Source organism: Strigops habroptila, chromosome 5, assembly GCF_004027225.2.
Source record: "Strigops habroptila isolate Jane chromosome 5, bStrHab1.2.pri, whole genome shotgun sequence".
NCBI classification, from domain to species: Eukaryota; Metazoa; Chordata; class Aves; order Psittaciformes; family Psittacidae; genus Strigops; species Strigops habroptila.
Window position 1 is genome coordinate 16,434,997 of NC_044281.2, and position 26,893 is coordinate 16,461,889.

General features: G+C 37.4%; 1 protein-coding gene across 4 annotated transcripts in view; it reads left to right on the forward strand.

The window, feature by feature from the left end:
- Positions 1-26,893, forward strand: part of ZNF385B (zinc finger protein 385B) — a 179,624-nt gene that overhangs the window by 82,762 nt on the left and 69,969 nt on the right. The window contains exon 1 of one of the 4 annotated variants that reach the window (XM_030488399.1): positions 13,224-13,297. The exons of the other annotated variants lie outside the window; for them this stretch is intronic. The gene's annotated coding sequence lies outside the window, so the exon portion shown is untranslated. Of the gene's footprint in view, positions 1-13,223; positions 13,298-26,893 lie in introns of those variants that run through there. 4 annotated transcript variants of the gene reach the window in all.

Genomic DNA, 26,893 nt, shown 5'->3' on the forward strand with positions numbered 1-26,893 from the left:
TCTCCTACAAAACTTGGTTTAACTGGTAAAAGAAGGTCAGATCTATCTGAACAACAACTTTCTTTTTAGTTACATGTGTACTGTTGGGGATGGTTTTGGCTTGAATTCTGTGGAACTTTGTTGGCTGAGATTGAGTTGTGCAATTAAAACACAGGATTGTTTAGAAGTATCTTTATTTGGAACAGTTTTCTCCTGCTTTAATTTCTGGGATTTTGATCAGGTCTTTCATTAGCATTTTCTAAAAAAGTTTAGTTGAAGAAAAAAGTGATCCTGATACATCTTGTTTTGGCATAGATAAGGACTTCATGTATTATTTTCTTCTATCTTCCTGTAACTCTTTACTGTGATGTTTATTTCTCTTTGTCCTGTGCGCCTTTAGGGAGAAGTTCTGCTTCACTGTGGGCAGATAGGCAGAGGGAAGCAAGAACACAGTTGACCTTAGTGTGACAAGAAGGGACAGAGGACAGTATTTTTGTTATTTCTTGTTATTGTCTGATCTGCAGGGCTAATAATATTATCTCACAATAAAAGTTGGCAATTTTCAATTCAAGCAGAAAGTTTCTGAATCTAGGAACTTGTAAGAGGAAGCTAAACCTGTCATGGTTCCTCTTGTTTCCGACATCCTTCTTGCAAGGACTCTAAAAACTGCTGTTGTTCCCCAAGTTTTGTGAGTAGGAATGACTGCTAATCGCATGTGCTGCAGGGAAGGAATGACTGAGACAAAGGCCTGCCTGTCCTTATGCCTCTGGTGGAGACCTGTCCGTTGGAAGGAGAGGAGGTAGCTGGGGTATTGAGACACTATGCTAAATTTCAGTTTTGAGAGTGGATGTTTTGCTCTCTTACACTGGTGGTCTTTTTCACTGCTCCTGTGGTTGTAGGGAGCTAAGTGTGTGAAGGTTGTTGGTATGGCAAGACCTTTAAAAGTAGCATGGTCTTTTCTGAGATTTGTCAGGTTTTGGTAGATTGTTGAAATCTCTCTGGGGTGAACGTGAGGGTAAGAACTGATGATTTTAACACTTCAGAAAGTACATCAATAAATCAAAGTTTAGATGGACAGTCTTAGGAGATTCTTTCAAATATCAATGGTTAACAGAAATGTGAGGAGCTCTCTGAAAATTTTAAGAATCCTTTGCAATGTACAGCATCAAGTGATCCTAATTGGGTGATGTCTATTAGTTTTTCTTTGTTCAAGTGTGTATGCCTTCCAGTTATTTATAACAGCTGTTCTCAGAAGTGACTTGAAATTTAAAACAATAATACAAATTTAAACTGGGTAAGGAAAACTTCAGTTAATAATAACTGACAATTTGTAAGCTACTGGAAAACATGGTCTTACAATGAAAACTCGCGTGCAATCCTCCTAGTTATTCCAGATGTGTTGCCTACTGTAGTAATACAGCTAGACAGTGAAGTTCAGCTTATGCTATGAAACCAAATTTAATTTTGTAGTCTTTGTAATTAAAGTCTCTTTTATTAGGTAATTTCATTAACAGTTATTACCAAAGAGAAATTATCTCAGACTTGCACGTTTCAAAGGGAAGTGTTCCCCAAAGAACTTCTATATACACCCTTTGGGCATAGATCCAAACCAATGTCCAATGTTGCTTGATAAAGCAGATTCCTTTATTTGAAGAGGTAATAATTGATATGATGGTGATAAGTGCAGTTATCCACAAGTGATGAGGCATCTCATCAGCATTTATAAGGTACTTCCTGTATGCTGTTTTCAAGATCCACCTGTTAGCTGACTTGGATATTCATATCTATGCAGAGATCCATTTGGCGTTGCTTTCTTATTTAGCATCTTGCTTTTATGGGTGTGCTTGTGTGGTACTAGAATAAAAAAAGGACCTTTATATTTAGCTAAATTATATTCTGAGGTAAATTTTTAAATTTTCTCTGTTTTTACCAAATATTTAGACGGACAGTAACCAATTATGTCCTTGATGATGCTGTGCTTTTTACTAAACTGAAGTTGACTGTAGAATCAGATTGTTCTTTCTAGATCTTATGGGGAATCTGAAGAGAGAGAGAGCTTTCAGAATAGAAGACAGTTTCTTTTTGAACTCTTCCTCTGTCATTCTACAACATACATACATTCTTAAATGTCAAGACATTTGCTCAAGTCCATATCACCATATCTTGCTTCTGCATTTATTGTCCTTGCTCAGGAAAGGATGCAGTCACACCTTTTACCATATTACTCAAAAAAACCCCACAGTATCACTTAACAGGTGTCTGTCCTAAGCCTATATAATAACCTGTTTTTGTTGACTGAGAAAAGACTAAGAATAAAAGTAAAACCTCAAAAACACACACAGCCCCTAAAGTTGTCATATACTTCTATAGTTGTGTTCAATTTAGAATACTTTGTTTTGTTCGTTGCTGTAAAAACCCCAAAATATGTTATATCCTTGTATGTAATACATAATTGTTAAAATAGAATAAAATAACTACTGCAGAGTCTCAAGGCTTAAATTACTTGTATGTTACTTAAGATTACGTAGGGATACAGTCCTACAGAGTTCTTAGAAAAGTAGTTCTTGCTGACATATATATCAGGAGGCCTTCATGAAATTAGACTGAAAGGACAGAGTTAAATAGTTGCAGCAAGAGACTAATGAGTCAGCCATAGGCCAGCTTTTCCTTTAGAAAGTGTAATATATTTTAAAAAAGCAACATCCAATGATTCCTTTAAAATGAAGATGTAAAAAGATATAAAAAAAATATGTTCTACATTCCTTAATTCTTTCTTCTTATTACTTATTTATTTTGGTAGCCCTTTTCTTAATGGTAGATACCAAATTAGAAGAATTCTGAAAAGATAGCTGGTTCTTAATCTCAGAAAAGTAGCTAAAGCATCTAAACGTTTTTGCCAGGATTCCACCTTGGAAGAATTTGAAAATATTTTGGAGGCTCCATGCTACTAAAACCAGATTTTATTCTCTCTCTCTCTTTTTCTTTTTTTTTTTTTTTTTTAAGATTGAATTGAAGAGGATTATGTAGATTGTGTTTTGCAATAACTTCCAGTGCTATTAGGTTGATTCATGTGCTTTGTCTTCTGTGTAAAAATTAATCAGTTTGATATTGACAACTGCTGTTTAGTGACTTGGTATACCATACACCATAATGTATGTCAGCTGAAATTTAGGTGGAAATGTGAATACTAGGTCTAAAAATAGTTCTGAAAGTCTTTGAAAAGCTACTGCCAGTTTCCTGAGATGACAGATAGTAGCACAGCAGAGCAAGAAAGGAAGATCTTCCTTGTGGGTGGGAGAGGTTACCTCTGACAGAGAACCAAAGTACTGCATGTATGAGTAAATCACAGGAAAATCATGGCTGACTAGAAGGCAGATTTTTTTGGTCCCTTTTGAGGGCTGAATATTAAGCTAGCTATAGGACATTCACTTACAAACTTTTAAAACTTGTTCACTTATAAAAAGACGGCTGCAAGTCCTAAAGAAATAGTGGTAGTTCAAAAACGTTAATTTGAACATCCCTACATGTATTGCATAGCTATTCAGACTTTTGCTGAGTACAGAAAACCTCATAGGAATTAATGGATTCTGTCCTGAACAGTAACATCTGTAGCTAAAGCTCTTCCTAAATCCCTGCTCTCTTCTTTTCCCATGTTCTTGCAAACGCAAGAAGCTTCATTTCGTTTAATCCAAAAGCCTGTCTGTTTTCTCTGGGGTAGTCCCAAATCTCTAGAATGACAGATAACTTGGTAAAGTGCTTCTCTATAAATAGAGGATTTGTTAGCTAGGGTGCCTGGGAAGAGAGGCCACTTTAGATATGTACATTTTAAAACTTCAAGTTATGGATGTGTGAGCCAATGGCTGAGGCGGAGAAGGAAAATTATATGGGTGAAGTATTTGCAACTTTTTTATTTTTAATGTGCTGTCTGAAACTGAAGGGAGGAGGAGCCATCTGAACAAGTAGGGAGAGCATTGTGATGGAGAAGGGAAGTAGTGGGGTCTCTGGGGGAAAAACAAACAAATCCATACAGCCAGCAACAAAAACCCAACCAACCAATCAGAAAACCCCAACTTAAAAAAACAAAGAAAACACAGAGGTCAAGAGTAGGTCTAGAGTCAAGATCATAGTAGGGATATCACTAATAGTGGCAAGAGAGACTTCACTCCAGGCTTGCTTAGAACTATAGGAAACAAATGGCACTGTAGACATGGAAATAGATTAATTCAAAGTGTTTAAAGCTTTTGAAAACATTGAGGAATACAGATCGATTCAGTCCTACAGTTTAACTGAAAAAGTAACTTCTTCTCTGCTTGTGTGATTTCAATGGTACTGAAAGGGTAGATGTTCAGCTGGTAAAAGATACAGGGAATACTTGGAGGTAAAGGAGTAGGGTGTCTATCAATCTTTCCCAGTGTTTTTATAGCTTACAGTATGTGCTGAGCTATAAAGCTGAGTGACCAGGTTTTACAAGATTCCCTGTGAATGTTGTTCTTTACCCTCAAATTGCTAGCTTGTAATTCTGGTTTTGCTGGAAGTTTTGCAGTGGAATTAAGAGTTGGCTTCTGAAGTAGTGTATTGTTTCTGAACTGCTTTAACACAAAAGGCTGATCAGCATCTCCGCTGCCTATCAGTTGCCTAATGTACTGCTGGTCAGTTTGCCACAGCTCAAAGTGTCTTGTGGCTAGCTTGTTTGCTAATTTTTACCTGTGTGACTCCTCTGAGGCTAATGGAATTAATCTAATGGAAAGAGCATGTGCAAGAATAGAAATAGCCTCAGCAATCCACAAAATCTGGTCTTTGTCTTATATAAATGAAAGTAAATCCTAGAAGGCAGGGGTGGTGTTCAGTTTGGTTATGCATTTTGAGTGCAAAGGAGTCTATGGGGAGTGATGGGTGGTTTCTGATTGAGTAGAAGTCCAGCTATAGAACAAAAATCAATCAGCTTTTCACTGAGCATACTCAGCATAAAGGATATACTTTGAGATCAGCAATGTTAGAGACTACATGATTAATCTGTGCACTTTACATGTTAAAATTATAGTAATTATCACATCTAAAATACATTTAGTAAGTTTTCATATTAAAAATACAATTGAAACGAGTGAAACTGATGTTGAAATGTGAAAATAAGATGCACAGTTTCATTGTTTCATTATTTTCTGATCTCTCTTTAGAAGTCCTAAGCTATTAGCTTTCTTGCCTTTCCTATGGGGCACTCTTTTTGCTTTATTGGATAGGTTGTTTTGGATATTGGTTTTCCCAATATTAACTCTTAGGAATACCATTAGTTTCTTCTATCCTGTCATTCCTAATTATGCCCCAATGTATTAAACTAAGGGACATAGTTGCTCACAGTATTTATGCCTCAAACATTTATGGTGCGTTGAGGGGTACAGGTACTAATTTCCTTTTGAATTAGTCCTTCTAATAGCAGTAGGAATGGTGTTTTGGGTTGTGTTTAAGGGTCTTAACCTCATTTAAATACTTATTTCAAAACTGTCTATATCTAGTCAACTCATAGTTGTCTTTTGAACTTTCCCTGCAGCGAAGTTTGTGTTTTCTGTCCTGATCACTGGGTTCATAAAAGTGACATTCAATATTCTGCTGTTTGGTTTTGCAGTTCCTTTGTGTGCAGTAACTTTGGAGTTACTTTTAGTGGCATACTGTACACGTGTGGTGATTTGAAACATTTGTTAGATTACACTAAAGGTCTTCAAGCCAAATGCTTACTTCTAGCAGCTGTAAATGCCATCAATTTACTGTTGTAGTATCTGCTCTTGGGACATTAAGAACAGTATCATTTTACTTTTTGAGTCCCTGTTGAAGGTTGGCCATTAAGAAGTAGTATCAGATAATGAAAGGGATAGGATCCTATTGCAGCTTAATAATAATAGAACAAACGAGCAAACAAAACCAGCTAAATAACCCTTTTTCTTCCTCTTCAAGAATCCAATTAAATTGGAAGTAAAGACTAACTATACTGTAGCGATACTTAGGAAGCTAGTAATGGTCTTAATGTTTCAAAGATACATTATTGGGATCTGAGTAGCTTTTTGAGTTAAAAGAAATGAACAGCTTTTGCTGACTGGGCAGGTGAGCTGATTACAGAAAAACTAACCACAGATCAAACAATAAGACTTTTTAATACTTGGTCTAAATAGGGAAGATTCATCCAGGTATGTTTAACATGCTGACTCCGTAAACCTAGGGATTTATTTTGCTCATAGTTGGAGAGCTAGTTATAAGATTTGGGAAATCCTTCTGTTACAGCTGTTTGAGAAGTACTTTGAGATGTACTTATGCAAGTCTAAGAAAAATGAGGATGTCTGCACCATCTTTGCTTTTTAAAATTAAACAAAGAATTCTACTTCAGAGGCATTTTTTCCTGTAAATCCAAACATCAGTGATTGAAATCCTAACCCTTAGAGCAAGGAAAGTGTAAGAAATATTACGATGCATAACAAATTTTCCTCAAAGTCAGTATTTTATATCCAGTTGTGAGTCATTCAGTACTTAAAAATTATATAATACTGTCAATTATGAATATAAATCCAGGGGGAATTTTATTAGACCTTTCATCAGAATCTTAAACCCCCGATACCCTGAGAATTAATTCCCCAAGGAAATACGAACATAAATAATGAAATACCTGATACTGACCTCTGAGAAAATACACAAACTCCCATTAAATTGCATCTGGAATGATTGTTCACACCACAAGAGACAAAGGGATGAAAGATGAACTTACTGGAAGGGCAGAAAGGTGTCTTAATTTGAGCTGTTGCAAGGATATTTCATGGTGTTTACAACAGCTTTGCCATGCTCTGCCCAGAAACCCTTGCTCTGAGCAGCAATGCAGCTTCTCTGCCAAACTTTTTGAGTGAAAGGCTTTCTGCATCTGCACCTTCACACCTAGGGCTCCCTCATCTCACTGACTAAGGTGCAGCAAGGAAGTACTAAGCTAATATAACAAGGTAAGTTAAGCCTGTGCTTTTTGTGTTTATTGCTGGAAGTTGCTAGATGATCTGTGGGTGTGTTTTCCAGTTTCTGCATTATTCTTCAGTTTCATAATTTGATTGGATCCTTTCTAAAACTTCGATTGACCTTTCCAGGTCCAGGTCCTTTCCTTAAATGAACAACTGGAGAGGGTCCAGCAGAGGGCCACAGGGATGATCAGCGGTCTGGAGCATCTCTTTTATGAGGAGAGATTGCAGGAGCTGGGCCTGTTTAACCTAGAGAAAAGGAGGCTGAGAGGGGATCTCATTAATGTATATAAATGTCTTCAAGGCAGGTGCCAGGAGGATGGTATCTCATTTAGCTTAAATGAATTAAGCTAAACTTCACATAGATGCTAGTACAGTGTCTCACACAAAGAATTTATGTGAATAGCTATTAATCTTTAAATGCATGCCCTTTCATATTCCTCATAATTTCTGGATATATGTTAATCTTCAAATACAACTTGACCTTGAGTTACCGGTTTCTTGCTTTGTTCCATCTGGAATTTTGTCATTGAACAATCTTTTCCGATAGTCTTCCCCCTATAAAATGGTCTTTGTGTATAACCTTTAAAATTGAAGCCTTTTATTTCCTGCCCCATCACACATTTCTTTAAATTGTGTTTCAGAGAAGATTTTTCTGTCCCAAGGTGGGAAAATTTTCACCAAATATTGGATAAGAATGCCAGTGGGACTGAGCTGAGTCTGCCACTCAGCTGTTGTCCTTTCCCTTTGTCCTAGTGCATGGACTTCTTTCCCTTACATTCAGGCTTGACTGTGGAGGCATATGGATCAGAAGCTTCATCATTTTATTAGCAGATTTATCTTCTCCCTTCACCCCTCACTTTTAGAGAGATGTGGAATGGCAACCTGTCATAAGTGATGTGCCAGACTGCATTTTTCTTTCTGTGGCTGGAGACCAATGTGCTGGCTCAGACTCCTCAGAAACTAGCAGCTGCTGTAGTGTTGGTGGGGGGATGCCCAAGTCCCAGCCCTCTGCTGGCCCTGATGAATGGCCTTCCAAAGGAGGGGTTGTGTGCTCTTGTCGGGCATTCCTGTCATGGGCTGTTGATGCCTCTGAATAAGATACTGCAAGAGGAGAGCACTCTCTCCTTTGGCATGAATTCCTGTCTTTGCTGAGCATTCTCCCAGACGACTTGCTTAAGCTGTGCAGTCTCCCTGTGACTGGACAAGTCTAGAGCAGGACCTGCTGTGGCAAAACTGAGGTTGGAATAATGAAACTCCTGAGAGTGGGCAAGGACCTTATTTAAAATATTGCCTTGCCCTTTTTCAATGAAGTTGCTCTTACATTTTCACTCCTCTTTGTTGTTGTGATCATTTGCATCATGTCCTTTAGACCTTAGGATTGCACATGAGTGCTGAGATGCTGAATTAAATAACTGTAATAAAAATTTCTTTTGTCATTGTCTCTCCTCTTCTCCCTCAAGTAATACAAAAGTATTTTCTCAAAAGAAGTAGTGCACTTTTGGAATTTTATTTCCACTTTAAGCATCTTTGCTATAGATGTGACAATTTGTAAAATTAGGATCAATCCGTGTGTTTAATTTCAGCTTATTAGTAGAATGTTTTCACTCAGCTGGAAACTTCCAAGCTAGAGAAACAGACCTGTGCTGTCACAGCTTGCCTGTTCTTTCATATATTAACTTTTAATATTTTTACTTCTGTGAGCTCCAACATCAATTCAAGGCTTCTTAGCAAAAGCAGATTTTGTCCAATGTGAGTAAAAGATCATAATCTTCAGTGTGAAGTATTCTTTCTGAAGTGTCAACAAAATGTATTTTGGCACAGAGGCCAGGTTGTTGAAAGCTGTGAGTTCACAAGAGGCTTCTGTAGAGGTAGAAGGCGCCATAAGTGGGGTTTCAAGGCTGTGGGCAGCAAAGGCAGGGAGGGCAGACACAATTTGGTGACTGAGAAAGGGTGTCCAGGAGTGTTTCAGCAGGGAGGTCTGATGAGGAAATGGAGGAATCACATTTATCTCAGTCTTCCTCCTCCTCTTGTGTATTATCCCTTACCACTTGCTGGAATATTTTCTCCTTACTGCATTATCCTGCACCTCATGGGAACAGGCTAGTCAGGGTCATGGGGCAGGAAATTGAGAGGTTAAAGCTGTCCCTACTGCTGGGGAAGCATCAGGCAGTACCCCCTGGGAATAAGTTTTCTGTTCTTGGTGCCACTGAGGTGTTGGGAGAAAGGCGACAGTGTCAAATGGAGGGTGAAGGGAAGGCTCTTGTATACGAAAATACTCATTCAGCTGTCTCTAACAGCTGCTTGCTTTGCATACTGGTTGGCTTTGTGGGACAAGACTCTGCTTTATTGCGTTTTGTCTCTGATCCACTGTACTAAAGCAGGGATAATCTGCTATTTATAATGATCTTTAGAAATTCTCTGACTCACCAACAGGATTTAAGATAGAAAAGTCTGTAGGTGATACTTCTTTTGATCCCATGTGTTCTGTCCACTCAGGAGCTGTTCTAAGGTGGAAGGAATGAAACATCTAGGACTGGAATCTGAAAGGTGCCAAGTATCCCAGGGCTGACTGCCCTCAATTCCCATCAGTTGCAAGTTATACTGTAATGTGAGTTAATGGATTATGAGCAGAGAGCAGAGAGATTCAGCTGTTAGTCTGAGCTTCTACACATACTATGTGCAGGAAGGTTGCTGTTGGAGAAAAAGCAGATCTTTATGGCTAGAGGTAAAAATTCAAGGAGAGGTTCCTTGATTTTTCTCCTGGTTTCTGTTCTGTTTCTGAGGAGCACTGTACCTGAGTTGGTAAGGAAGATGACGCATGGAACCTGCTTATTTCTTCCCATTTAAGGTTATTTGTAACCCAGAGGCACATGGAGAGAAAATAAGGTAAGCAACTTGGTGCAGTGACTGTTGTATCCTTCAGGGTATGGGGCTGGAGGCAACTTCTGTTATGCTGATCTCTGGTGCCACTGCAGGGAGACAGAGACAGTCTCCTCTGCTACTGTTCATTACCAGTAGAACTAGGGTGGGCAAAAGGAAACATAAGTCTCTTTTTTCTCTTTTGTCTTTTTCTTGAGTAAGGCTTTGATTCTGAAAGTTACTATTTATAATAACTTCTATTAAACCCTGAGACACCATAGCGGCAAGTAGCATCCTATTACTAAAGAATAAGCATTTCTCAAGCATTAAAATTGCTATTCAGCTGTTCTTTTATCTCCATGGCAACTTTAAGCATAACAACAAAGCAATAGGTGATGTTGTCAGCCAAAAAATTTGTAACGTTGAAGGGATTGTTGATAGCAACAAAATGGATGCCAGTGCAGGGTCACTTACAGCCAGTAATAGATGCTGCACCTATGGTTGAAGTATTGCATGTGACATTTCAAAGCAGAAAACATACCAGAAAAAGTAAGGTTGATGCAATTGCTAGTTTCTATAAATTATACATGAGGTACTGATTTAAAATTCAACAGGAAACTGTGGTTTACCTTCTCTAATGGAATGAGTTGCATGAAAAGCAAAAAGCTCCTTGTACATACAATACATGCCACCTGGAGAGGGGCTCAAGCTTTCTCCTCAGTTTGTTGATGGAACAGAGAATAAATGCCACTTTGGAAAAGTGGGGTCAGTTCCTTAAGGGGACAATAGTTAAAGGTTAAAGTTCTCATCTAGCTTCAGTGTTGATCTGGAAAAGGAAGCATTGAAAAATAAAAGGCAATGCTTTTCTTACAAATAATAAAATAAAAGGGAGTTGGGAGGAATTATCAGTTTTTGATCTTAACCACATGGTGCCAGGGGCTTGGATATTTTAATGGCATCCAAAATTGAAAATTGATCATGGGGAAAAAGCCTTGAGAAAATCAGACTGAACGCTGCTGAGACTAGTGCTAGGAACCAGCTATAAGAGGAGATCAATTTCATAAAAGCATGTTTGATGTTAAAGTGGGAAGAATAGAAATTGAAATAGTTTTTATGTGGTTGAAAGATACTAAATAAGAAAATCCATTATTAAAAAAAAAAAGTAATGACAGATAAGTTAATGAAAATAAAACTATTTTAAGTAATTTGTGTCTGATAATTGGCAAATCTCTGTCAAATATCAACTGTTGGTGCTGGATGTACCATGGAATTCCGCCTCTTCATATGTATGCATGCATGCATGCTGTTAATGCAGCATGTACCAAAACACCTTTTGGAATCTTAAATTAGCTGAATTTGAGTGCTACTTTCTCCAGTTAATGTATCACATTAGTGCTCTGTATTTTGTAAAGGTTTCTTGAATCCAGGGTTTCTGCTTGTTCGAATTTTCTGTTATCAAAGAAGGCTTATCTCCTCTGTAAGAAAGATGGAGGATGGAGATTGCAACCAATCGTTCTTCAGAGTTTGGCTTGACAGCATCCCACAAACCCTCTTTTAATGCAGGCAAATAGAACTGCTTCATTCACTGACAACAGATGAGATACCATCTGATGTCTGTTTTAAATTTCAGAGGATTGGACAGACACTCAGTGTGGTCCTTGGCACTCATGACTCCAGTTACACCTGTTTGTGTCCTTCTAAATGAAGACAACACTAGTATAGTTTCTTTGTTTTGTTCAAATAATTTAGCCTGCTTTTGTTATGAAACACAGCCAGTTGTCACTGAAAGCTTGATTTACATGTTTGTTTTCATTTGTCTTGGATAGAAAAGCTTTCCAAGAAGTCTTTTGAGAGTCCATAGGTAAACCTAATATAATAAACATATAATTCAAATAACAATTTTTGAAGCTTCTGGTTATATTAGACTTTCTGAAAACTCTAAATTAACTTCTGCTGTACAGTTTGAGACCAGATCTGCTCAAAGAAGTGATGCAGCCACTACTTTGGTTAACACTGCAACTGCAGGTTTCAAAGGAGAGCACTGTTAAAGCTATTTATTGCTTGGTGTTGATAGTTCCATAACTTTCCCATAAAAAAATGAGGATTAGTTTGAACGAATTTATGAAATTTTTGTCTTGGATGTTTTCTCTTATGTATTTTTAAAGCTTATAAAACAGGCACCTTCCAAAACATGGACCAGTTTAGGAAGTTGTCTTTGTAGTCAGCACTGATTCGGTCTCTCTGCAAGGATCTGTTCCAGATCAGTGTTTGAACTTATTTTGTGCGAAGCTGCAATGATCAAAAGTGGAATGGCCTACAGGAGCAGGCTGTTGGAACACCAAGCCAACCTGGATGGGATGGAGATAGGAGCTTGAGGCAGGGGCTTCTGCTTTGTTGTGAGAGTGGTTATAACATAAGTAGAGGAAGCTTCTCTGTACTTCCTTGCTTTCCTGAGGCAGTTAGGTGTGTAATAATGCCAAATGTGACTGTATGTCTGTCACAGGCGTAACTGAAGACCACCAGGTAACAGCCTGAAGGCTAGCCTCAAGCTGCGTAGTGCCTGCTTAAGTCAGTATCCCTTCAGGCTCAGTTCTGTACCTTGTCTTACAGTGAAATTGTTATTCCATTTCAGTCCTCTTTCTTTTGCTTGAATCTTTTGGGGAACATTTCCTTTCTGAAATGGTGTGTGTGTTAAATCTCACTGATTCCCTAAGTTTCTCAACCTAGAAGCAAAGCTATTATTGTCCCTAAGTCCAACCCTATAAGCTCTTCTGAAAACTGAAAGTTGCATAAAATTCTTTTTTGCTGAGATTTATCACCAATTACTATTTATTTTGCAAGCCAAATATGTATTTATACTTTTGTAACTATAACTTCTCCAGTATAAGCAAAACTTTGAGCAGTGGAATTCCAGACCTTCAGGGAAATATGGACAATATGTCTACATTGTTCTCACTGGTGGTAGAACAGATCTCTCAATATCTAGTTGCTATTGAAGGATGAACTTTGAAATGCCTAAGTAGTTGTTATAACGCCATCAACCATTCTGCATAATTAACAACTATAATCTAATTCTTTTACTCTGTATTTTCTCTCAAGCAATTAAAATTCCAGACTATGAACAGAATCTTGATGCTTGCTATTTACTGTGCAAACATCACATAATCTTGCTGACCCTTCTTTTAAATGTGAGATGTATTAGGGATTTTTGTAATTTGAAATGAATACCTCTTTACAGTTCACTAAGATCTGTTTCAAAGATGTGATTTTTTTTTTTTTTTTTTAAGCTACACATGCACAGAAAATGCACCAAATTCCATGGAGCCAGGAGCAGCCATCTTTTTTTTTTTTTCCTTCTTCTCCTCCTCCCAGCTCTTTACTTACTTTTACTACTTTTCCCTCTGTTCTAAGTTCTATTTATATTAAAGCGATTTTCAAATCATGTGGAGTTTGACTGACACCATAGATTTAAGGTAAAATTCTTGTTTTATTTTATGTATATGGATTGGATGACTTGAGATTGTCTAGCACTAGTTTCCGTGATTCATTGATCAGCTTTTAATCAAGATGCTTTGATGTCTCTAGTAACAATGGCTGAAAGTTGCTGTCACTCTAGAAAAAGTAAGTATAAGTTCTTTAATGGATAACTTCCTTTGTTGCAACTTGCACAAATCTTAATATCCTAAATTAAAGCTGGTTTTGCTTTTTGCTGATTCAGCTCATGGTGCATGCAAGCAAATTATTATGGTAGGAGTAAAGGATGTGGCAATTGGTAGCCTGCTCAGGGTGTTTAATCATGAACTTTGCTAGAAATGCGTTATGGAAAATTGACATTTAAAATCAGATACAAATTATATTTAGGAAGGTAAAATTGTAAATCTGCAAAGATAAATGACTACTCTTGACTGTGATACATGTTTGTCCTCAATATGAAAAGTGTTCCATGAACAAAAATTCCCAGTTTTATTGCAGCTGTGGAACTTTCCATTTCATGTGTGGTGCTAGCGTGTCTCTGTACAAGTTGCTTTGACAAAAATAGTATTTATACAAAGTGGAAAATTCCACTTGCAAGTGAGAGGGAATCTTCGCAACCTTCTTTTCCCAGAATTTGCAATTGCTACTGTGTTGAAAACTACTAAAATGTTCAATTGTCAACAACTAGAATTGACAGAAGCGTAAATGTGAAGTTTTTCTGCTTTACTTGTCCACAGGAATAGGTACATAATTCCTGTCAGAGTGATTCTGTTAATGTTTATATTGTTCTCTGCATTTCAAATGCAAAAAAATGCAAGGACCATGGGAAAATAAAAAGGTGAATTTCAAACAGAAATAAGTGCTCTTCTCTCTTACTAAGCTAAAGCTTTCTGTTTCTCTACACAAAGTATAGAGATACTTCTATATATTTCTATCTTATGTTAAGCTTTTGACAACCCTGCTTACGGAGGAAGGACCCTTTTTTAGTGCTGTAGAGTGGACGTGATAAAATAAACTGCACTCAGGACATCATTGGTGTTAGCTTGTAGCATATGTTTCTGCTTTTTTTTGCTTCTGTTAAATTTTGGGTTATTGATCACTTGACCAAAACTTGTGGTAAGACTATTTCTGAAAAACATAGCTTCCTTGAAATCAAGCAAGGACATATTTGTGTTTCATAAAAGAAAAGTTTGACACTAGCTGTGAATGTCTTATTGCAATTTGTCTTCAACAACTGCAATCATAGCACCCATTGCTGATCATCTAATCCTCTCCTTGTCAATGTGGACTTACTTCTTTTGTATATATAACACTGTTTTATTTAGTCTTGATACAAATGCATGTGGAATTCAGATTTCCAAATTCTCTTGGGAGATTATATCCACAGTCTGGTTCAGCTCACAAAAGCTGCTGCTGTGAACATTAAATATCACTCAGAATAATCTTGGTGTCAAGAAAATTTCCCTGATGTTCAGACCTGTTTTTCTCAGTTATATCGTGGTTTTTGTATTTTATTTTTTTTTTTTACCAGTTCTCTCTATCCTCCAGACTTTTAAGAAGTCTTTCAAATGCCCAGTCCTTCTTCTTGCCTCTGTCTGTTGTGTATTGTTTCTAGGATGTCCATCTTCAACTTTTTGTATTTTCTAGACTTCCCAGAGCTTTCTTCTTATATTGCTTTGCCTCAGCCTCTTTTCAATTTGTAAATCCTTTTCAAGTTAAAAGGTACCTGCTTCTTCAACATAATAAGCTTTATCAGTCAGGGACTGATAACTTCTTGCTTTATATAAGGGATACATTGATATTTTGAGCTTTGTCCCCTCATGCTGTGGCCAGGTTATTGTGCTTCATATGTGATGGTTTTATACAGAAGAAGGAACTAGGCTTTCTCCTCCTTCACCTTAATTGCTACTCTGGCAGGTCAATCCCTTGCTCTTGCAACTCAAACGTTACTTGGAAACACATCAAACATTTTTACTATTTACACCTTTTTTCATATTTGCTACTGCATGACCAAGGTAATCTTTAAAAAACTTTTCAGACAGAATGTCCAGATACTTTTATTTTCTTTAGTTTTTGTCTATGTCTTATTTTAACTCCACTGCTGCCTGGTGGATTGATTTATCAATCTATAATCCATACCTAACCCAACATATGAAGACCCGGTGGTCTTAGATCAATTTACACATTTTTCTCAACTGTTCTTTTGAATATGCACATGCAGAAATATAAATACTCGTCTAGACCTCTGTACTTGTAGGCACAGATGTTTACTAGTTGAAGTTTTCTAATTCGTATCCCACTGGAATCCAGCTGCTTTTATGGTTTCTTCTTTTTCCTATCCTTCATGATGGTTACCAAAATTTAAATGCTGCGCTGAAGGTGAAATGTCATGCCATAGGATTAATACCTCTCAATTTCTGTTGGAGATTTATCTCTACTTTTTTTTTCCCATGTAGAATGCTGGCTCTTCTGCACATCATTGTTGCAAATAATGTTGTTAGATCTGAGAAAAAGAAAATGTTTGTGGCTATTTTCTATTCTGGCTCCAGTGTTGTCTCAAGAGGTACCTATCTTTTTTTTTTTAATTGAGGTATCAGACATCGTACTCTATCCAAATATGCATTCCATAAAGCATTTAAAATATGTGACATACATTTCTGTTCTTCTAGAAAAGACATTGAGGATTAAAGTTTGTTTTGCATGACCCATTATTTTTGTGTAACTTTCAGAAATGATGAATCACAAAACCAACAGAAAACAAACCCGACAAAGCTTAATACATGTCACATCTTTAAGGGGTAGATTTAAAATACTTTACATACATTTTCTCTCAAATGTAAACATTCTGCTGCTGGCAGTTGGGACTTATTCTTCTCTTTTGTGGTCTATCCTCCACTCTGACTATACTTTTTAAAATACCTAAGGATTTGTTTCCTTTAGAAGCAGTTAATGTCATCATGAATGTTCCTGATCAAGTTAATGTTCAGTTCAGTTGCCTGATCTTCTCTTGTGCTGGTAAACATATGCTATAGCTACAAAAAAGTTTCATCCAGACTCTAACATCACATACTTCCAGGGAATGGTTTTGAAAAGTCTGAAAAAACAACACAGAAATTCCAAGAGTGTAGGTTCTGCCCATGGAGATGGAAGGAGAACACTTAGGCTGTTTGTTGTTGGTGACTGATAAAAATGTGGGTTCCTTCTGTAGGTGATTTGACCTTCAACCAAAAAATGCAAATTCAGAGCTACCTGCTTAAGGAATTTCACTTCCTGAATTAGGGACTTTGGTTAGAGTCCTTAGATTATACAGCAGTGAGTGTATTCTGGAGTATGGTTTCACTCCGAAAGGCTGTGTGTCTTGCAGAAATATATGGCATATTTTAAACTTATTCTGGAATGCGTGCTTAACTGTGAAACCATGACTGGTGTATGCACAGGAATTTATAAGCCTTGACCTTAACTAAAGAGCCAGTCTTTCATCCTTTTCATTGCAAGTCTCTCTTGCCAAATATAGCATGCTACTTTAGAAGGAACTATTTATGCAAGGAGATGTTATGATTTAGGACATTTGCACACGAATGGAAAGCTGCGATGTGTAGTCCAGTGGTAATAGATAGAAGAGCGGGTAAGCTGTGACCCTCTCTCTGGACTGCAAGTCATTCTGCATGACCTGCTTGCTGTGGTCCTCCTACTACAAATGCTGCTTTCTGTGTAATGTCGCAGCTGTTCGCCTGTTTCCATTCTGTGTTCATATATTTCATGTCTTCACTGGGTTTCCCTGTGCAGCAATTAAAGAACTATTAGTCAACAAAGAGCATGTGGCAGTTTCTGTTCATGTAGTATGGAAGTGAAGATGTGAAACTATGTTCACAAATACCATGATACCTCCTCTTACTGTTGCTTTGCATTGAGAAATGCTAGCTATAACGTCTGACCTGGCAGCTGTTGTTTCTACACAGAGCTCCTCCTGTGGAAGTTAATCAGCCAGATTTCACACTTGTACTGCTGCTAATCCTAGTGACTTTGCAGACTTAAAAGGAATGATGATGGATTTGCACCAGGGTAACAGATCCAAGTTTGGACCATTTGCTGGAGTTTTGTACATCACATATTGTACCTCCAGGCCTTAAGTTTATAAAAGCGGTCTTGCTTCCTTCAGTTTTGCAAATATAAGCGATTAAAAGGGAAAAGCAGGAGTATATTATGGATAGTCTTTCTAAGATTTTGTGACTAAAAGTATACTCTTTTAAAAAGCCTTCAACTGTGCCTTCAAAATCCTACATGAATAATTCTCTCCCTGATAATCTGGGTTGGATTTCAGGGTTTTTGCTCTCCCTGTTGCAGGGTGGCATTATAGCTACTAGAAACATCACAAGCTGGTGGCAGCCATGCCTTTGTAATAGCAGTGTTTTCCTTCCTTGGTGCCTTTTGCCAATTCTTCCTACCTCAAAAAACCAAAATACCCTTTCTTTGAATTATATAGTTTCATCTCTATTGTTAAGTTTTCAAAAGTTTAGAGATATAAAGCCACATTTTAAAACATACATTTTCTGTAAAATGTGTATTGCCTTTCAGAAAAGCCTTTCTTATTTCTGTCTTACCAATCCCTAAGTATGAAGTGATGTTAAATGTGTGTGGTACTCTTGAGAGACTTAAGAAAAATGTTTAAACATGAATTTAAAGCCCAGTGATTGGGAACTTGAGCTCATTCTTAAAAAGGAATCAGGATGGAGGAAAAAAATTGTGAAGTGTTAGTTGCTTCATTCTTATTTCTCAGAATGATAAGTACAATTATTTAGTATAGTATATAACCAGGGATTTAGAAACTGAAAGGGTGAGGGAAATACATCTGGCTGTTCCAGGAGACAGGCTGGAGCCTGTATGATGCTTAGATATGTCTTTAAATTAGTATTTAGGATACTAAGTATTAAGTATTGGTTGTTGCCTTTAAAATCAGAGTGAAATATTACACTTGTTTTTAAGATAGTGCAAAGGATATTTATTGGAAGTGAGAGGGAGTTGCTTCTTAACAGAAGTAATAATCTTGCATGATTTTTAAGTTATGCAGCAAAATGCTACTACATCATAGTACACCAACCAACCAGTAGTGAAAGTAATTTTGAAAAGAGGATTGACTGTTTTTTTCTTATCAGGGTATTTCTTTTATCAGGCATACTGTAAGGGTCTGGAAGTTCTTTTACAAAGACCCTAATAAAAGCATAACTGTAAACCATTCCATGGCAGAAGAAAGACAGGAAGTATGGCAAGGATAATTTAACTAAACTGTAAACTCTTTATGGACTCAAGCACAAGGACTGTATATGTAGGTAGGTAATTGAAAGTAGTTTAAATTACTGAGGATGATGAAGACAGAGTAACATGAACGTGTAGTACAAAATTAGAAAATAAAATGAGACTGAAATAAGCATCTAACTTTAAGAAATCTTTCTGCAAGTGCACTTAGAATACTTGCAGAATACCAAAGAAAAAGGTGGATTGTTATTCTGTGAATGGTAGAGGAAGCCAAGAATTTTGGGTTGCATAGTACATTATTTTTGGTTCGAAAGATCAATTGTGTTAACGTGACAGTGATCAGTATAAATAACAAAAACCTGTAAGAACAGGTCAGAGTGTCTCAGTGAACTTGAATCTTCAAAATGCTGTCCTGACAAATGTGATACTTGTGTGGATGGAAATAACAGAACTGTTACCTCTTCTGAAGAGAAGATGAAGTCCCAGAGCAATAGGAGAGGTGATGGGGTCACAGTATTTTTAAAAGAGAAGAACGAACAAACTGAGTTTAAGAACTATTAGATTATCTTCCCCTTGAAAAAAGGGACAAATGAATTATGCCAAAGTATATAAAGGAAACCAGGAACTGAGTAATAACCAGTGCAACACATAAGGAGGAATCACTACTTCGTGAATGCAGGAGAGAATTGCTGTATATCACAAGCTGAATGCAAGTTAATACTGCCCTCTTATCAACTAAGACAGATACCATCCTGAGAAATGTAACCAGAAGCATAGTGTGGCAGGCATGAAATTTGTCTGCTACATGGCAAGAAAGATGAGGGCTAATTCAGGCGAATCTGGATGAGAATAAAAAGCGTCGGTGCTCACATTTTTTGTTTTCAGCCACCCCCATCTCAATAGTCTCTGTTTCACAACTGTGCGTTCAGCTTGACCCACTCACTGGTCTGGTTGAAAGCAAACTTGGCTTTTGTTGGTTTGATGCCAGTTTTTTTCCAACTGGTCTGACTCCCTGCGCTGGCACAAGAGGAGTGTTGGGAACTGGAGGAGTGGTAGGGCTGCCCAGCCTGCTCCCCGTGTGGTCATGTAAAGTAGATGCAGGCTGCATGGCACGTTTTATGAAAATGCTTTCATGCTTTCTTTGACTCTCAAGTCAATTTTCAGTACAGTGTTTGATGAATTGGATTTAATTGATTAAATAAATCATATTGAAGTGGTACTAATTAGTCTTTGGGAAATGAGACATGACTTTTTTGAAAGGCTTATACTAGCTGAAGTCCTGTTAAAAGTCAGTTTGAATGTTTTGTTAAAAAAATAAATTCTTCTTTGGTCCAGTCTCAATTTAATTTAACAGAAACATTCTGTTATATACGTCTTTTTTTGGGGTCTCTCTTTCTGAATGTAGCTGATGGTGGGGTTACCCAAGTTCATGTCATTCGTCTTTGAAAATGTAACAGCATTAAAAATCTTTATAGTCCAGCTCTTGCAGGGCTGGTGCACTGCTGCACCCAAAACCAGAATAAGGTTTCTAATCAGATACCATTGTTTTATTAATGTCCAGTAAGATCACAAGTGTGGTGAGCTGTGCTAACAGATCTCTTAATTTGAAATCTATTGCCTTCATTCCTCCCTGTGTAATAGAGCGTAGGTAGATAGTATGTGTTCTAGTTTTATAAATTCTCAAATTTGTATTTATTCATCAGTCCTGACCTTGAGAATAAGTAAAGCAGTGCACCTTAATTCAGGAGAGCCAAGATTTGTGGACTTTGATCTTCTGAGTATGATGACTCAACACTGGTTTTAGCCCTGTGCACTGAGGTGCCCTTTTATGAACTTTTTAAAAAATTCAAGCAGACACCATTAGTTTGTTTTTCCTTTTTTTTTTTTTTTTTTTTTCTTCAGGAGTTATTTAAAGTGCAGGTCTGTAGCAGCCAGCTAGCTAGCAACTGCTCAAAGTTTAAGAATAACAGCAGGGAAAATGCCACTGAAATACAGTTTATTGGTCTTTTAGGTTATATTTGATCTGATGATGTCAATATTAGCCTGCCCTCCCTCTGAAGTCAAGTTGCAAACACTATCCTCAAGGGTAATTAAAGTTAAGGACACAATCACAGCAGCCCAGAGTTGTTCGGGCTTGCTGGTTGCCCACTGTCTCATGGCACCCAACATCACAAAAACACAATGTCAAAATCAAGGGATTATTTATCTCTGCGTAGTATGCTGTGTGTATGTTTAAATGCTGCAGAGGAGATGAATTGTAACCTTAGGCACTAAGGTAAGCATCGTGGCACTGATCAATTGTGGGACTTTATGGGACTATATAGTCTGGGTTCAATTATGCTTTTGCTTTGCTAAAAAGATTCATGATTGAGTGGTCATAGCAAAAAACTCTGCAGCTCTGAGTATTGTAAGGCATTGGTGAACTTGTAGTATCTGTCTTCCTTTTGTGAATGTCCTAAAGATCTTTGGTCAGAAATGCAACTCTTGTGCTCTTTTCATACCTAGGTTGAGGTACCTTTAGGTGTGTTTTCAGGTAAGAGAAGTGCTGAGTCTGGCTCCTATGTTCTTGAGTGGGGTGAGGTCTCCGGGATTTTTGTGTTTCCAAGTACAGTACTACGAGGTGCACTGGTAACTTGTAAAGTTTGAGAAATGGAGCTCTGACTTTTATGAGTGTGGCTCTGAAAAGAAGGAGATGTACTATGGCATCTGATTAGAAGAAAGCTGAAATCCTATGAAGACATTATTATTGCTTTAGGTTAGGGGCAGCAGATAGAGCACCCAGAAGAATTAAGAGAAGTTTGGGAAGGAGGAGCTTTTTCCTTCTGTACTATTAACTAGGAAATTACAAAATAGTTGGGGTTTTTTTTCCTTAAACTACTTCTAAGTCATCTAGGAATTTCTTCAGTAAAACAGTCTTAGAAAAAGGATTATATCACTTGGACTTAAACTGCATGTGTGGTAAATCAGCCCACTACCTTTACACATTTGACCTCTTTTGGACAGGTGCTTGTATGCTGCATTCCCTATGCTGTAGCAGAGCAGGTAAATTCAGTGAGGAATGTAAGCTACTGGACAATGTTATGAAGGTTTTTAAATCTGCCTTTCATCCCTGTCTCATTGTTTCTTAGTTCTAAACAAAAAGATAGTTTTGTTTAAAAGCATGTACCTATCTATGGAAATGATAGCAACTAAGGGGAAGATTGTGACTGAAATTGTGACCTTTTGGATAGAAAGGGGGTGGACTGGGTGTTCAAACTTCTTTTGAAATTTAAAAAAAAAAAAAAAAAAAAAAAGAAAGAAAATTTTCATTGGAGGAAAAACTACATTTCATTCAGTAGAGATCATGGTTTCCATTGCATATAGTTTCTATAGATCACTTTTAACAACCTAAATTAGCTATTGTGGCTATCTTTTATCTGAAGGATATTTAGAGAGCAATACCAATAGAAGAACTTGGAAAAGGAAAACAAGAAGCAGTTCGGGTAACTGTATTTTCTAGAGGTGATTGTGTAGGCAAAGCAAATGAGGCATGAAATTGCCTAAGTTATGATGACTTTTAAGACAGTTGGAAATTGTCTAATGTGATTAAGTGGTTAGATGTATCTGTGAGGAAGTACATGGGTCTAGATGCCTATTTATTACCTTTTGTGCACAGCATTGCTGAGCTGGTATGTTGGAGTACTGAAGTGGAATAAGGATCGAGAAGCCAACTGCAGACATAAATCACCTTAAATGTATAAGTTAAGGCATAATGGTTTTGTCCGACTAATAACAAAACAGTCATCCAGCAGCATTGCCAGTGATAGACTTGTTTGTTTTACTGGATAGGAACTCAGTACATCCTGAAAGAAAGTCCATGCGGAAGCTCACTGTGGGTTAGATGATGAGCTCAATGGTGACAGAATCCAGAAGAGTTGGGTTTTGAGAAACATCAGGTTATATGAGAGGTGAAGTGATAACAGGCTCTCTAAAAACTAACTGCAACCAAGTTCCATCCTCCCATCCCCCAAATACTGAAACTTTTAAGGTCCTTTTTCTTGGTTGTTACTTACTAGAGAAACTTCAGCTTGTAATGTAACATTGTGTTAAGTCAGAATCCTGAACTGAGAGCGAAGGGAGTACAGTGCTTCATCCTGGGATACTCACAGGCTTGGTGCCCAACACCTAAGAATGTGCGCTGAGGAAAACACGGAGACTGGCATGGAAGTTACACCATGATCTGGTGAGGCACTGGAATGGGTTGCCCAGGGAGGCTGTGGGTGCTCCGTCCCTGGCAGTGTTCAAGGCCAGGTTAGACAGAGCCTTGGGCCACATGGTTTAGTGCGAGGTGTCCCTGGCCATGGCAGGGGAGTTGGAACTAGATGGCCTTAAGGTCCTTTCCAACCCTAACTATTCTATGATTCTATGAGTCTATGATCTGGACAAGATTATGAATTCATTAGGCATGTGGTGGTGGTGTGGTTTTAGTTAAAGGTGACAGCAGAAGAGCAAACAAACACTCTTACTGCGCCTTTGTGTTGGGAGACTGGAAAAGCCAAGGGGAGCCTGGGTTTAAATCCATCAAGAATAAGGATCCTAAGGATTTCAGAAAGATCTCCATTTTAGTGCAGGTGGCAAGAGAACAGAGAGTGAAAAAGACAGCTGTTTTTTCTGTCATAATTGGAAAACTTCACAGTGAAACCAACTCCAAAGCAGCGTTTCCTAGAAGCAGATAAGAACAGAGGAGAGGGCAGAGCTGCTCACTCAGGCTGTGGATACCAGGAGAGGCTTGAGCAAGCCGGGAGTTTCTGATAAAAAGAAACTGGGATAGACTGCAGAGCTCCAGCTGACTTTAATGCAGGCAGGACTGTTGCATTTATTAATAGTTGTCACTATTTGATTAGAATAAAATCCAACTCACTGAGCCTAATGGTGTTGAGCTATAATGTGCCACTCTGCTTTCCAATCAAATTATCGTGGTTGCTTTAGAAGTCTAGAGAATTAGCTCTTTTAAGAAGCTAATGACAAATATTTCCATAGTACCTATAGATAATAGCAAATTGCAGTTGTACTGCAGCCAGTGTGTTTCTTCTAAATATAGTGAAGGATGTTCCATAATTTATTTACTTGCTTAGACTTGACAAGGAGCCAGTGCTAACAAACACTCTTCCATACTCGTAGAGTACTTCTGGAGTTCACTTGACTTGGGAATATAAATACTGTAAAAAAATGTGTGGAACAGTGTAGCACAATTGCTGTAACATTTAAGTTGTACATTGTGCAGGTGTGCAAGTCCTTTCTCAGCTGCAAGAACACAGCTAAAGGAGAAAGAGGACATGAGTGTGAGTTGCATGTTCTGCAAATCCAGGGGAGGACAGGGCTCTTCCAAATGTTATGATCAGACAATTGCAACAGTTATTTAAGGAAAGTGCAAGATAATCTGTTCCACTTCTAATTGTTGGACTTCTTTTTCCTCTCCGTCTGTTCTGGTATCTTGTATACAGAACCTACGGGGATTCCTGTTGTTATTGCAAACTATTAGAAATGCAGTACAACTGCAAGGAGAATGAGATTTTTCTTGATTAATGTTTTGAAGTATTTATCTCTAAAATACTGAAATTCCAGTTTCCTATTGTTATGCCTCTGCCCTCCCCCTTCCCTTGCTCCCTGCCAGGTAGACATCATTATTTGTTCTCCATGATTTTGATGTACTAAATGTAGAGATAAGGAAATAAATATTGACACAGTTCTTTTGAATATTAATATTATTATAATAGAGGTTTTCAATATCAGTTTTTCCATTTGTGTCTTCATATCAAGTATATGTCTAGTATTTATGATCTAGAGTCTAAGTTTTTTGAAATGAACATCTTCAATCGTAAGACTTTGGAGATGGAAAAGAATTAGATAGGCAGAGGAATATTAACAAGTCATGGAAGTTAAAGTAATTCCAAGTCAGCCCCTAATATTTCAATGAGGAAGGGTCTGATCCAGTAAAGATTTCATTACTTGTAAGTACAAGTGGGTTTATGTTTTTATTTTTAGAATTCTTATGTGAAATACGTGCAATATATAGCTCTACTTCTTTTCTGATTGTAAATGAGCTATATATAATCAATATTAGGTAAGTAAGTGATGGTTGACTTTATGGATTGATTAAATGCCAAAGCTTCCATTCATTTCAGCAGCACCAGATTTCAATTTATTTTTTGTATTCACCTAGTTGGTGGAATCCTACATGTATTTGAAATGTAGAAATACCTCATTACATGGTATCTGATTTTATACAAAAAGAGAATATGGAATTCTGTTAGCACACCTTCATAGAGCATCTATTTCTAGATGGATAATAATGGAAATACTAACTTCATGATCAGGCATACTGGAAATCATGTTTTAATTTGTAGGGGGAGAATTATTTTCATAATCTGACTTTTTTTAGATAAGTCATTCTTGAGCATGAAGAGCCTAAATTGTGCAATTTAGAGATAATTTGTACATTGCAGTGAACTTGCATCAAATGCTTCTGGGTTTGCTGAAGCATCTACTGAAAAAATAAACTCAGAATGGAGTGCAGAATATTTGGCTTGTCACTTTGTATCCATATATTGCTATGGAAGGCTAGACTTGGACCAGTGCTTTGTTATCTCTTATCCTACGAGTGTTACGCAGAATGGTTCTTGTTTAGTGCTGTTGAGTAGCCATAAGATCTACCTCAGTTCTTGTTGCCTTTCCTTGTGGCTTCTGAAAAAAGAGATGTCTTTTGAAGATTTACCATTTTTATTTGCCAAACATTGATGGGCATGTATGGTTTGTGCAATTTAAATGTTGGTCAATGGAAGGTCTGACTGCTCCATTGATACCTGAATAATGTTTAAGAGGTATGAATTCAGTGCACTCTCCAAGTTTTAAAAGATGCACATGAATCAATGGCTCTGATGGTAATCATATCAACTCCCAAAGGAGCTGCATCCTCATTCATTAATGAGTTAGTTGGTATGGTGCTCTGGGGGCAAAGTTGTTAGCATTTTTCCTATTGTCAGCTGGGGGCTGTGCCATGTCTCATATATGCTGGGCTTCTGCTTCAACTTATTTTAAAAAGTGAATTGCCTGGATAGTGAGTTATCTCCTAGGATTATGTTAATTTGCTATTTGGGAAAATCTGCTGGAATAATGGTCTTATCTCTCCTTGACTACTTTACTTTTGACAGACTGGAATCCCTATGGGTGTCATAAATCTCATTTGTCATAATACCATATTTAAAGCAAGTAATGTATGTTCTGCTGAGTGAATCCTGGGAAAAAAAGAAAAACAAACAAAAAAACCCCTACTAAAATGTTGTATTTATCCACTTGTCTTTTATTTAAGAGGGAAGTATGTCTTAATGTTCACTTTCATAAGTATTATTAATGGAATACTACTAAAATTACTTTTTCCTTAACCATTTTGATATCAACACCTGCTGTTCAGAAAACCAGAATTATTTTACTTACACTTAACTTGTTTTTAGCAGTTTATCTTAGGCATAAACAGAAACACATGACATTCTTTAATACCCATGTATATCTGTAACTGAAAAACAAAATTAGAAAATTTCTGAATACCCTAAACTGATCATACTGAGAAGGAAAAAAGACTGATATTTATATTAAGTATTGGGAAATGTCTTAGGTGCTAATGTCTCATAAATACCTAATCTACGAAATGCAGTGACCTGGAAGTGATTGATTTTTACCTGTCATTTATGGGTAGAAAAAGAATCGTAGTGAAAGCCAATAGATCTGGGGCATGATGCGATGGAGACATCAGATATAAGGGAAGAAAGCTATTAATTTTTTTCTGCTGTGCATTTCTGTAGTTAGGTGGGGGTGTTAATAAAAACCTAATTTCATTGTGCTCATCTTCCCATAAACCTACATATAAGCAAGTGTAGGAAAGTCTTATGCAAGTTGGGATCTTTTGGTGCTGTGGAGTTTTGGGGTGGTTTTTTTTTTTTCCCCAAGCATAGTCAATAATGCTAAAAAGATTTTTTTTTTTTTTTTTTTTTTTTTAATGCAATATGAAAGCCTAGGTACTACCTTTGGCTCTAACTTGTTCGTAAAACTGTTGTTTGAATCACATGCTGAAGTAAACATTGCTGACAATGTTCAGAACTTCCACTGACAAATTAATGAACTGTACTGAAACTGTAGGGTTGTCCTGCCTGGCTTCCCTCTTCTGGAGCTCTGAAGGAAAATGCTGTAAATGGAAGTAGGATGTGAGGTCTAAAGGCAGGGTGGCTGTGCATATTGTGGTTGCAGTCCATAACGAATTCAGCCAACGTGGGCAAAAGGAAAGGAACAACTTGTCATCCACCCATGAA